The 14,265-nt window shown below is 42.1% G+C and overlaps 1 protein-coding gene across 1 annotated transcript in view; it reads left to right on the forward strand.

The window, feature by feature from the left end:
- Nucleotides 1-14,265, forward strand: part of mrps22 (mitochondrial ribosomal protein S22) — a 35,148-nt gene that overhangs the window by 1,959 nt on the left and 18,924 nt on the right. The window contains exon 2 of the mRNA XM_072704074.1: nt 228-382. The gene's annotated coding sequence lies outside the window, so the exon portion shown is untranslated. The remainder of the gene's footprint in view (nt 1-227; nt 383-14,265) is intronic.

Raw genomic sequence — 14,265 nt, forward strand, 5'->3', positions numbered from 1 at the left:
CATTGTTGAAAAAGAAGAGTTTGGCACATGGAAATGACATACTGTAAATCTGAAACACTGTTGTTCCCTCTTTCAAATATAATTCCTGAATAGGTAAAAGAAAGAAGTGAAACAGGTGAAATTCCTAGGTTGTTACATAAGTCTTAACCACGCCCCCAAACTTAACAAATACCAGTCCACTTTCAAGCTCAATGGACATTTACATTCAGACTTCAATCGTTCCTCAGGTATTTGGAAGAATAAAATGGAGGAGATCAGCAGAAATGGCAGTCTGTATGCCTGAGGATGCCATTTGAGTCTGTGACGGTGATGTCGGCACTCTTCACACTCTTCCCAAGAAAGCAAACTGGCAACAGGCATGGTTGATGTTCATCTTTAACGGGTGAGTCAAAGGCATGTTTCCCAAAAGTTTACATAGTTAGAACCATTAAGTTGCAGGGGTCTAACTATGTAAGTTGCTTATTACATTGCTAGCAACTTTTTTGGGGGGAAAACATACCTCAGTTTAGCTTGGAAGTAGTGATCAACATTAAAAAGTCTGTGATACTGACATTGACAAGAGGCTTTTGTACTTCCCATAGCCTACTTTTGGTTAGCTAAACAAATATCTTATTGATACTGCAGTAAAAAAAGCAGAATTCCAAATTCATTACAAACAACATATAGAAGCTGCGCAGCTTGCTGCAGGGAGTTCTTGATAAAACTAGCATGATCAAGCCAGCGTCATAAAATCATTTGTTGTGTGTGATGAAAACTAACTTCAATGTTCTTGTTACAGTGCTGAAAAGAAAGTTATGATTATGCTGATGTGCTTAGTCTCTGTGGAGATATTACGGTTACATGTGGCAGATTGTTCCAGGAAACATTAAATGACAAAACTTACCACTCAGTTTGTTTCATTTTAGGGCCAAATTATAGGGTTGTAAATAGGCTTGAAAAAACACTTCTGCACATTTCTTGACCAAACCAACAAAAACCAAAATGCATTCCATGGGACCTCGATGCCTATATTTAATAGCAGCTAAATACTTTTTATGCTTAAGTACTGTTAATGTCAAATACTTTAAGCCTTTTAGTCAAGCGGTATTTAAATGGGTGATTTTTAACTTTTACCCGAGTCATTTTCTAGTAAGGTATCTTGACTTTTACATGGTTTTCAGGTTGTCTTTCCACCAGATGATGCTGGTTATTTCGGTGGTATGTGTTAAGCAGTTAATAGTTTACAGTTGCATTGGCAGTTGCTGACAGTCTACTTTACAATTGAGTGTTAGGCTCTAATTTCAAGAAAAACAGTGAAATCCATTATCAATTGAATATAGAATCTAATTTAAACTGGACTGATTTTAAAAGAAAAACTATGAAAGTCCTATTCTGCAATTCCATGTATTAATTAAGTTGTTAAATTTGACCAAAAATATTAGGTTTGATAACTGTGGTAGAAAAATTATAAATCAAGCACTTAGAATAAAAGTCTGGACCTCTTAGTTTGGTGAGTAAAGTCTCTTTTATTTTAAAAATCTCTTTTATTCCAGCAAGTTCAGCAAAGCGCTCCCATCACACTCTGGCCCTTGGTACCAAGTCACCCCCGGCACACAGAGCAACCAGTAGATAAACCATAACTCCCAGGACTTCTAAGTCCTGATTGGTCATGAAACATCAACAAACTAAGCTGAAACGTATAACAAACACAATTCTCCTGCTCCATTGGTTCACCTTGGCAGCAAGGTAAAGTCCACCCATTATACGCAATTTACTGGAGACTCTTCAGCCTCTAGACTCTACTTGAGATATGTATATAGATATTAATCATATGACATTGAATCACTGTTAATGTTTGGGTGTTCCATTGATTAATGATTAACGCATTGACGTATTGTCCCTGAATCGCCAAAAATACATGGTTAATATATGATTAGTATGATTAACATAAGTATGATTAACATGATGCAATCAATTGCGTAACATATTATATTGACTACTATATTGCTCCACTGTCTGCCTCTCCAAGGTCCGAGCTTCTGCGGAGCCAACTGCAGGCAGCTATCACAAAGCGAGGTCACATAGTATTCAAAACAATCTCTTCTGGCCTAATGCCTAAGACATAACAGACCCAATATGCCTCCCCTCCCGGGCCTACTAATGTCCAATTTTACTTCCACATAACCATTCTCTTGTTTGAGTAGCAGACCAATTTAGTTTGATTACTAGTAAAAAGAGAAGGGAGAAATGATCAGAAATACAATTGGGCATTCTATTTTCAGATCCAAATTCTACAGCTGCCAGTACAGCTTTTGTGTGGAGGCGCCATATCTATTTATCGCTGGTTTAACTACTGAACAAAAGGAATGGCTTCACTCTGGACTGTGCTATGAAACATGCTGGAGTTCAACACATCTCAATTAGAAACTTGGGCCAGTATGCATGAAACTTCCTAAGAATGGTCTTAAGAATGGTCGTACACATGGACTTAAGAGTTAAAAAAAAATCTTAGCAAAAAGTAGGACCTAAGAGCATTGTATAAAGCTGCTAAAAGTAACTTTCAGCAAAGTCTAAGCCCAATTCCTAAGTGCTGACGGAGCCAGCATTTAAGTGTCGTGAAATGAAGATTAACAAATAAAATCCTGCCCCAAATACTGAGTTCAACCAATAGAGGAGCTACACGGTGAATATATTAGTGACATTTAACCGTTAAGAGCTTTGTACAACATACCTTTCTGTGATCGTACCTTTAATTTTTTGTAAGAAAATCTATCTAGCACATCACCAATCAATTTCCACTAATAGAGGCACATGTTGTATAAGTTATGGGTCAAACGCAAAACTCATAGGATTCTAAAAGAAAACCAAACTGAACGACAAACAAACGGTTCTTTTGGCACAGTTGGTGCTTAAATGGAAGGAGGTAGTGCGAGGAAAGTTTGGCCCAGCTGTTACAAGCACGGACAAAAAAAGCTTAGGAGGCTATTGCAAGCTCCGTAAATGCTGCCTCACCTCGGACAAGGCGTTCAGCAGAGGAATGTGAAAAAAGGTGGTATAATGTTTTATCGACCTCGCGGAAGGAAATCACAGTTTAAAAAGCAAGCATGCAAGCTACAGGTTTGTGTCATTACTTATATTGCTCTTATGACCCTCGCTATAATAGATGATGATGATAATAATAATTATTATTATATTTTTCCAGTTGCCAAAAACGTAGCATCATTATCACCTTCAGTTCAACTGTAAGTGCATTTTTAAGTGACGTAGGAGATTGTATCTGGTTCCTAATCAGTTTGGTAACAAACAGAATGCCATCATGATCGAGCCTGTACCTTTTTATCAATTCATTATTGTCGTACGTCTGCAGGACGTTCTTTCTTTGACGGAAAGTGCGCGGTCTCCGTCTTCGTGCGTGTAGTGCAGTTGCCATCATTCAGCTCCTAACCGGCTTAGGAGTCCTCTCCAGCTCTCTTAAATAATTTAGGAGCTGAGACCAAGTCTTAACACTTAAGAATGTTCATGCATGCCACTTATTCTTAAGTCTGGGAGTAGGAGCAAAATCACATCACACATCACATCGCATTTAAGAGTGAAATTTTACTCTGAGAAGTTTTATGCATACCGGGCCAGGCTTTCGGTATTGAGGAAGCACCGATTATCTTCCTTCAACTATAAATCCACCCATCCGTCCTTCATCCGATCTGTGAGGGACCAGCAAGCAGACACAGGGGCACGGAATTTGTTACTAACCCAAACTTTACTGGAAATCCAAAAATCATCAAAATACAAAAGAATATCCAACAAATTAAAATCCTGGGCCCAATAAAATGAGGTCAACCAAACAGAATGAAATCAAAATTAAACCATAACATAACTCAGCTTACACTGAACATAACTGACCTAACAAATAACACACTGGGGAAACATATACTGGGTGATCAGTCCAGCAACACACACAAGGGGGAAACACTACCATAACATTTATACCTACATGCCAATAACTCCATAAACCCCATAACATATTTAGCCCATCAAATTATACAAACAATTTTATAAAGAAAAACTAAATCAAAAATGTTAACTAGAATATAATAAACAACTATGCCAAAACCCAACTCCCCATCCCCCTACTGTGGGCACCTGTTGGTACCGCCGATGGGGATTTAAAGGGAACCCTGATGATCTAGGCTGTTTGCCCATCGGACCGAAAAAATGCATGCACCAATTCCAGCTGTTCCACTCCTCCAGGTAACTGCAACTTAAGAATATAAACACATGAATGTTGACACAACTGTACCTTGTTAAATGAACATCCTGACAAATAAAATTGATTACACGTGCCTTGTGTGTTTCATGAGAATAGTGATGAAAAACCAAACCATGTATAAATGCATATAAATGAAACCTGGGTAAAACATATTCAAGTAGTGCTTGTGCATGCGGGTCAAGGCGGGGTTACCGTATTACCATTGTGTGGCCGTCTCTGGCTATCACACTATTCCAGTAAGGGGTGGAGCCAATCCCAGGCAGCAAAGGAAGCAAGGCCAGGATACACCCTGGAAGGGATGCCAGCTTTGTATGTGGAGTAAAGTTATTATTTACAATAATGCTTAATTTTTCACTAAATGATCATTACAATAAAAATTTGACTTCCCTGACGTCAGAGTAAACATCAAAACATTTTGGGACAGGAACAGGTGGAAGGACAGTTTAGAAATGAGGGGGAGGAGTTATTTTCAGCTACAGCTCACTGGCCGCTGCCAGGAAAGCGGCTAGAGATGGAGAGGAAGCTGGAGTCCAAGCTGCTGGCTCTGGAGCTTTTCCACGGCCATTATGTCATCGCACAGCTCAGAACAGGAAAGGAAGGGAGGGAGGATAGTATTTAGCCAGACGAAAATCACTGTTCTGGGGAGTGCTTGGTGCGGGCGGGGCTGCGGTTTGCGTCAGAATGAGGAGTGCGGCAGCTTGTTTCACTCCCTAACGCATGAAGGCAGTTAAACGCACTTAGCCCTCACAAAACGAGGATCTTTGTAATGAATTCACGCTGAGCAGAATGACGTACCATCTACAGGCTCAACATGACAGCTGCACAAAATACCTCCCTGCATTGACTTTCAATAGAGTGCAACAGAATAAAATACCTTTATTGTCACTATATGGTGTACATATATACAGTATATAGCCTACATGAGCAGTAGAGCGCAAAGAGGCATGACCATGAGGTACTATTTTGATGAATCGACAGTAGCGATAGGTGAGAGTGTCACAGTGATGATAGACAGTGGCACAAAAGGGACACTGTAGTGACAGTGTGTGACAGTAGAGTGAAAAAGACTGATTACTGCTGGTTCAGCAGGGCAGCAGCTCTCGGACAGGAACTGTTCCTCATTCTTGAGGTGCGTGTCTGGATGCTTCTGTATCATCTGCCTGAGGGCGAGAGGGCAAACAGTTGGTTATAGGGGGGGGGTGTCGCCTGTGACGTTACTGGTTGCTCTGCCATGGCAACGGGTGAAAAAAATGCTGTCCAAGGGGTGGAGCTCAGATCCAATGATTTTCTGTGCAGCGCTGATGACTCACTTTAGAGATTTCTTGTCACTAGCAGAGCAACTGGTAAAGCACACAGGGATGCAGAGAGCGATGATGCTTTCAGTGGTGCTGCGATAAAAATTCAGCAATAGCTGTCTGTTCACACTGGCCTTCCTGAGGGATCTCAGAAAGAATATTGACTGTTGATGTGAGGTCATCAGAAACGTAGATTCCCAGGAATTTGAAATTGGGAACTCTCTCCACCTGATCTCCGTTTATATACAGGGGTGCATGTTTATTATTGTCTCGTCTATTTGAACACCAGCCCACCAGGTTCTGTACTGTAGGCTGCCTTGTCATTATCAGAGATCAGTACTATTACAGTGGTATTGTCCCCATATTTTGCTATTGAGTTTGAACAGTGGACAGTACGCAGCCATATGTGAAAGAGGAGCAGAAGATGGGGCTCAGCACTCCGCCTTGAGGTACACCAGTACTGACTGTCAGTGTGGAAGAAAGGCGTCCTCATAACCCGACTGCTGGTTCGATGACTGGTTAAAGAGTCCATTACCCATTTGCAGACATACTGACTAAGGCCCAGGTCCAAGAGTTTGGAGACTGCTTGGAAATACTGCGTTAAAAGCACTCTGACCTACAATGTTTGATGTTCCAAATGAGTGAGTATAATATGTAGGACAGTGGAGATGGCATCTTCGGGTGATTAGCTGACTTTGTAGGCTTGCTGATGTTGGTTCGGATCAGCTGGAGTGTTTCTCTGATGTGTACTTGGGCCTGCTTTTCCATGCACTTCACGATGGTCTGAGTGAGAGCTGTCAGATGGAAATCACTGAAGCAGTGAATATTTGATTTTTAGGCACTCGAACAATGGTGGTTGTTTTGAGGCATGGGGCGGGGGGGGGGGGGGGGGGGGTGCAGCCTGGATCAGAGACAGGTTGAAGATGTTTGCAAACACTGCAGTTAAGTGATTGGCATGGTCTTTGAGGATGTGTCCTGATATGCTGGTAGATCCTTTATATGTCCTTGCATTCACTTTACTCTACAAAGAGCAAGTTGAGGGAGGTGTAAAGACAATTTCCCTGCGGGGATTAATAAAGTATTGATTATTATTATTATTATTATTATTATTAACGGCCCATATTCGCCACACCACCACCTTCAGCCTGGACTGTTAACAGAAGGCAGGCTGGGCCCATGGATTCATGCAGTTGACACCAAATTCTGACCATACCATCCGTGTGCCTCAGAAGAAATGGAGAGTTATTAGACCTGGCTATGTTTTCCAGTCTTCTACTGTCCAATTTTGGTGAATCTGTGCCTAATGTAGCCTTTGTTTTTGGTTGACAGAAGAGGAACCCGACATGGTCTTATGCTGTTGTAGCCCACAGGTTTGACAGGTTGTGCATTCTGAGATGCTCTTTTTCTCAGCACAGTTGTACACAGTGGTTATCTAAGTTACAGGAGCTTTCTGTCAGCTCGAGCCAGTCTGGCCATTCTCCTCTGACCTCTCTCATCGAAAAGACATTTCCATCCACAGAACTACCGCTCACTGGATGTATTTTGTTTTTCACACCATTCTGTGTAAGATCTAAAGACTATTGTACATCAAAAGCCCAGGAGAGCAGCAGTTACTGAAATACTCAAACTAACAAATCTGGCACCAATAACCATGCCATGTTCAAAGTAACCGGGGTCACATTTTTACCCCCATTCAGAATCAGAATCAAAATCAGAATCAGCTTTATTCACCAAGTATGCTGGGGCACACAAGGAATTTGCTTCCGGCTGCTTGAGACTCCCTAGTACACAGGCAATAAATAACACTAGACAAACAATAAATTACACTATACAAGACCATACACTATAAAATTTGAAATATACACACATGGGTAACCCACTATACAAATTATAAGGTGCGAGGTTGAGTGCAAACAGAGTTTAAGGGGGGAGAATTGACAGAAGGCAGGTGACACAGCTTAGCTGTTTATGAGGGTGATGGCCTGAGGGAAGAAGCTGCTCCTATGTCTGGTGGTTTTAGTGTACAGCCTGTAGCGCCTGGCAGAGGGGAGGAGCTGGAACAGATTGTGTCCAGGGTGTGAAGGGTCTGCAATGATTTTCTCTGCCCATTTCCTAGTCCTGGATGGAGGGCAGGGGGGCACCAATGATTTTTCCCGCTGCACTCACTGTTCGCTGCAGTCTCCTTTGGTCCTGTTCAGTGGTTGCTCCAAACCACACTGTGATTGATGAGCAAAGGACAGACTCAATGACTGCATTGTAGAAGTGGCTCAACAGCTCCCGTGGCAGACCGTACATCCTTAGTTGCCGCAGGAAGTACATCCTTTGCTGGGCCTTTTTGAGGACGTGTTTGATGTGAACAGTTACTGAAGCTCCTGACCTGTACCTGTATAATATTATGCATTGCAGTGCTCCAACATGATTGGATGATTAAATAATTGCATGAATAAGCAGGCATAAAGCTGTTCCTAATAAAGTGCTCAGTGAGTGTACGTTGTGTGCCTGTAGTGTGAATGTTGGTGTGCTGCTGTCCAGTGCTTTCATTGGAGTTATCAAACCGAGCAGAGAAGCTCTTTGTTCCTCAGCTAATGAGGCGTTATCACTGGGTTGGTGTTGATTCTTGCTCCAGTAGTTGATAATGGACTGGATGCCCCACCACCCATGATGAGTATCACCATTGTGTAAGTGGTCCTCAGTATGTTTCCTCTGAGTAGTCTTGGTGAGTTTGATTCCCCTTTTCAGGTTAGATCTGGCCACCCTGTATATTTCAATATCCCCAGTCCTGAAGGCACTGTTTCTAGTAAGAAGGTGACCATTTAACAGACTAATCTGACCTCTCTGCACTGCAATGAGGAGGCTTGAAGGATATCTCATATGTAACACCCTCAAACTTCACCCTCATCATCCCCTTCCTTGTTATCTCATGCAGTTGCCTTGGAAACCCCAGGAGCTCCAGTGCTTCTCTCACCCATCATTGAATAATGTATGCAAAGGCCGCACAACACACCAAAATTGAAAATAACAAATAGAATAGAAACAAATGTGAATGAAGTTCTCTGTAAATGACTGCATTTGCAGCTATTTGCAAAGAGCAGATAGGGGTGAAAATAGAGACGGGAGCAAAGATGAACTGCATTTATCTCCATACCTGAGACAGACCTCCCCAGATTCCACAAAGCCAGCAAATGTGTGTTATGATTTATCCAAAAGAAAGTCAAACTATCTGCTCATCCAGAGCAGTGTTTCTCAAACCGGTCTTCACAGACCTCCAGACAGTCCATGTTTTTGTTACTGCTGGGAGGGAACAAAATCATGGACCATCTTTGGGTCCCCGAGGACCGGGTTGAGAAACACTGATCCAGTGCATTGTTCCAAAAACTTGTGCAAATGGGTTCATTTCCATGTACAAGCTCCCCAAATAACCAATGCGTACACATTTACACACACACAAGCACACAGATATCACTGAAGATCTTTTAGAGGCACTGCCGGTTTGGAAACTTTTGCAAGCTCACTGCGGTAAGACTGGTGAACAGAGCGGCTTTAACATAATGGATTTGGAATAAGTGGCAAATATTACATATTCCATGTTTATATTGAAGTGCAAAGTGAATAGGTGAGATGAATTGTAGAAGAGATGGACAGATGACTCATTTTCTCAAGTCCAATCACAGCCTCTCCTTTACTGTATGGGCCTTCATAGTGTTTCCCTTCCTATGCTCATGGATTTTCGTCCAGCCCCCCCTCCCCCCAGTTGTCCATGGGTTCTCCTGAAATAATCAGCCGTAGACATCAAAGCATGATTCATTCGTGCGTGTTCTAGGGCTCCTTAGCAAACACACACAGCAGGAGGAGTTTTATATACAGAGAGATTCTCACAAGTCACTGTTAGATTGAATGTTAACAATTGCCAGAGAATAATCAGAAATGAATGACGTAAATAAAAAAAAATAATCAATTTCAGGGAGTAGGGTAAACTTGACTATGCAGTTAGAGGGACAGTATACACCCATTTCAGCAAAGAACTTGACCTGGTAAACACAGGAACAGCAGAGAATTCTGGGTAGTACTAGGCCAAGTGGAGAGAGTCGTTGCTTTGTTGCCCAAAGATGCCTGTTAAATGGAGGGAGCTTCTGCAGCTCGTGTCACTCTCAAGAGTTCCAGTAAACGTTCCAGCTGTGTAAATAGATAAGTGTGTCTCCTAAATGATTGTTAAATGACTTTGGGGTTGGGGGTTCGAATTGTGTTTGCATGGAAGGCTAACTGTCATCCTTATATGGCCCCACCTAAGCTTTAATTCAAATGTCTGAGGTTCTCCCCCAAAACTTCATACTTCAGCCTCTTCAGGTCACGTTGCAGGCGTACACAGCTGCATTCCGGCAAATTCCTCTGTTTGTCACAGGGCCCATAGTCCCATGTGCGGGTTATATCACCACATGACAAATTAACATCTCGCTGAAAGGAAAAAGAGACGTGTCAATAAATTTAAAAGCTAGACACAGACCAGCTAATACTACAGCTAACCACATTCCGAGCCGGAGTGTTCCGGGGTGGAAGGCTGGTGGCCAACTGCATGCTGAAGGAAATCTGTCTTCCCACAGGTATCCACTAGGCTCGCCAGTTCATATTATTCACTTTTGTTATTATCTAAAATGACTTACTCAGTGGTTTGAGTACAGGTGTTACATAATGAAAATGCACCAGTTTAGATAAAGGACAAACAGCTGTCTAAAAGGAAAGATTGTGGGATTTGATTACCTCATTAAAAAAAAAAGACTAATTTCCTGTCAAATGCTGTTACCAAGGACTTTGTAAAGAATCGAGTATGTGTGTGTGTTTGTGGGGGGGGGGGGGTGGCTTAATATAATTACTGTATAATTACTATATTAAGTTTAGCGTACCATTAACAGTATAGTATTCGTTAGATTTTTGCTGTTAGCTTCTCCATTGCAGGATCGCGGAAGTGCATGGCACAATTAAGGAGGCGATGTGAGTTCGTCACACGGCTCACACTCACTCACAGTCACTGGCGGAGAGCAATTTTTAGAGACACTAATTTAGCTAAAATGCCCCCTTTGGCAGCGGGAGAAAATCTTACTATCCAGAAGCGTGAGATCACAACGCTTCAAATTAAGCCAGCTGGTCGCCTAGTCCAACGTATTGTTTAAGTATAACTGCATGCGTGTCTCCATCTACTGGACACACAGGGCATTTCAAGAGAGAGAAGCGTGGTATAAAACGTTATATTTACGTTTATTTCATTTAGCAGACGCTTTTGTCCTACAATGACATACAAGTGAGGCAAATAGCACATTGCAAACATAAAGTTATTAAGAAGTCGACTAAGTGCAGCTATTCTGTGCTTCCAATGAATGCACAAATAAAAGTGTAAGCGGTATTGAAAGCTAATTAAATTCCAAGATAAAAACAGAAATGTAGATGAACTGAAGATCAGCAAAAATATGGACCCCTGGCAGACTGATAGACGATGTACATGAAGGGAAACAGCAGCCAGCTGAAGACCACGATGACGGGCAGCTGACGCGAAAACAACGGCTGAGCCGCTGGGGTGCTGCACCTTAGTACGGGGCGTACTGTATATGACGGGAAACGTCAGCTTCAGCCTTTCACAGGTTCATAGAAATGTAGAAATTCGCAGATTATCTAATACAGTTTCAACTGATTTATGGAGAGCTGTCTGGTAGGCCTAATTAGAAAGATTAAGTTTGAAAAATGTAAATTGAATAGCATAGATGATGTGAATCTAATATAATTGTGTATCTGTAAATTTTTTATTATGGGATAAATAGGCTGTGTGTGACAAAAAATGGCGATGACTCCTGTTCCCATGGCAACCAGAAAAGCAGACCAACCCTTCTGTCAACAGCCTTAATCCTAAACATTGAAAAGTTGTTTTTATTTCCCAGCCTGACTCACCAGTCGGCTGATCCAGTCACCTCTGCCTATTGTTCCTGGGGCCGGCGCTTGCCCAACCTACTTCTGTCGTTCCTTTGACTTGTCACAGATGTCCCTCTGTGAAACCCACAGTGGTGGTTGGTAGTCACGACTAAGGCTCTGGGGTCAGTCCTGCTTTCACAAACCTGTAACACCCGGCCCCATCATCGGGCATTAAAAAGAATAAATGAACTCAGCCGAGTTACACTGCCTTAGAAAGTCATGACTGGAAAGTGGTTCTTGTGAATGAACATGTTGACCCCATTTGGTGATAAAAATGTGACGAAGGTCTGTCAGCTGTCCCTCTTATCGTCCAGACATACATTCAGAAACCATTAAAGGGCGCAAATGCAGTGTGCAGTTCAGCCGAACTCAGAGCTCAGTTCCGTTGTATATCATGGTATATTCAATAAAATTTTATCTGTATAGTGCATTTCCACATTACATTGTTTCAAAGCCTAAGAATCAGGGGGACTATCGCGCATTCCTACCACCCCTCACAATACAGGCTCAACAAGCTGCTCTAATTTTGCCCTATAGCTGGTTGACTTATCTATTGTTTACTGGTGGCACTGGGCTGATTCTCATGTAAAGTACCCCGCACTCCACCTACACAGAGCCACCTCCATGAATGCTCTGCAGGCCGCATGATCCCCCCCCACCGGCCCACCCGCACGAGCTCCCATAGCACCTGACGGCCCACGCGTCACCATCTTCTGAGGAGCCGGGAATAGACATCGAGCCGCTCTTGTTAGCAACTGAATCAGATGAAAGGCGCCGGGCGTCAAAGCCGTAGCGGGAATGTGCTGCCGTCACCCGGCCCACAGTCATCATCATCCGCTCGGAAGTGTTCGACGTGTATCACTGTGAGAGTTTCCTAATTAAAACTGGCCAGAGTGCTTAACTGAAGACACTTCCGGTGAGAGACTGAAGCCACAGAAATACATAAAAAGGTTGCCTTGAGCAGAATGAATACAAGGTCTTTATTCAACGATGAATGTTTCATTTATTCTGAAGACCTTTAACAAACAGGTTTCACCAGAAAGTAGCAAAATAAAAAGAAAGGCAGATACTGTACACCACTCTATACCGCTCTTTTGTGATCAAATTACTGAAAAGCAAGTATTCAGAGACTTATAATATCATGATATATACATATAATGATGCCAGAAGAATATTATTATATGATCCAGGTAATGGAGTGCAAGTGAGGTGTTTTTGGCTACAGGAGTATATACTTTTAATAATGTGTTAAATAACCTTATGTATGAATTTATTTGCCAACTTAATGAATCATCTTGGGCTTACCCACCATAAGTTCCAGTGCCACACGATGCCAATCCTTACTGTAGAGACATTGGTATAACCATCCCCTTGTTTTGTGCCCTGTTAAAATAATGATTTTTTTTAGTATGTGCTTTGTATATTTGCTATATACCTTTTTTACATGTAATTTATCCTTTGTAATGTTTTGTATTTTATCTGGACCTTGAATCTGTAGTAAAGGTTTGATTGATCGATTGATTGATTGATTGATTGATTATACAATATATTCACTTCAGTAAGCAGCTGAGTGTGTGTGACCATGCTTCAGCAAATGACCCCTCTGTAGCAGTAGAATCGATCTGAAGGGCTGGATCCTGGATTGGACTTGGTGTTGGGGGGGGCGGGGGGGGATACACTGGAGTATAAATACCTCCTCCACTGAATGCTAAGGGCACTTCGGAGACAGAAAAGCCTTCATGAGCATTTAGTAATTCCCTATATATTTAAGGATCTGATGATGAACACCCACTTCCCAGCAGTCTTTTGTTAAGCGTACAGCTCAGCTTTTAAAAACGACGTTCATTCATTTATTTTCAGCAATTGCATTACAGTCTACAGAGGTCATTGCAGTTCATTGCAAGGCGTCTGATTCTTTTGAAGACAAAGTGGTGCCCAATTTAACGACCAACTCATAAAATAACCAGTTTATTCAAATATAAAGAATTATAAATAATAAAATATATAAAAACTTTTAATCTTCCGTGTCTGGTTGTCGCGTAGTTTTCTCTGCATATAAAGAAAGCAATAATCTCGTAATTTTGAGCCTCCTAAGCGCTGCTAGATCAACACATTTTATTTTAGTTGGCTTAGGGTGGATAACAGTACCATGACGTGAGTGATGTAGCACTTCACCCCCCAGCGGGAAAGCACTTTGAGCTCTGCAATCACGATGCTCCCAGCGTGACGCATGTCGCTCCAGATTTTTGGCAGCGCCTACATTTCCAGCCACCTGCACACTACAACACACCCATCTCTGTAAACCTCACATCCGCATCGGGAGATGTTATTGAAGCGACTGGTTAGATCCAGCCACGGCAGTTTGAGTATCCCCCGCAGCGGTACGCAGAGGGCTGGCACAATGACAAAGCCAAGGTTCAAATTATTTATTAAAACTCCGTGACGCTTTCTTCTTCAAACTCACGCCTCCTGGTGGAGATCATTTCCCTGCTGTGGAAGCTTATTTTTATTAATAAATTTTGCGTGCGTGTGTAGTTACCCTGCCACCTCGTGGCTAAGCCCTACTATTATGATCTCATATATTTCTGCACTTTTTTGGTCTTCCGGGAAATTTCAGTTACATCTCATCCAAGGTATTCCCTGCCACGTGTCCTGTGCTTACGGTGCTTGCTGGAGTAGATTCTAGACTCATAGCGAATATGTACTATTCTGGAAAATAGATGGACTGATGGATGGATGTACACTATATTGCCAAAAGTATTGGGACAC

This window comes from Paramormyrops kingsleyae, chromosome 21, assembly GCF_048594095.1.
Source record: "Paramormyrops kingsleyae isolate MSU_618 chromosome 21, PKINGS_0.4, whole genome shotgun sequence".
In the NCBI taxonomy this organism is placed as follows: Eukaryota; Metazoa; Chordata; class Actinopteri; order Osteoglossiformes; family Mormyridae; genus Paramormyrops; species Paramormyrops kingsleyae.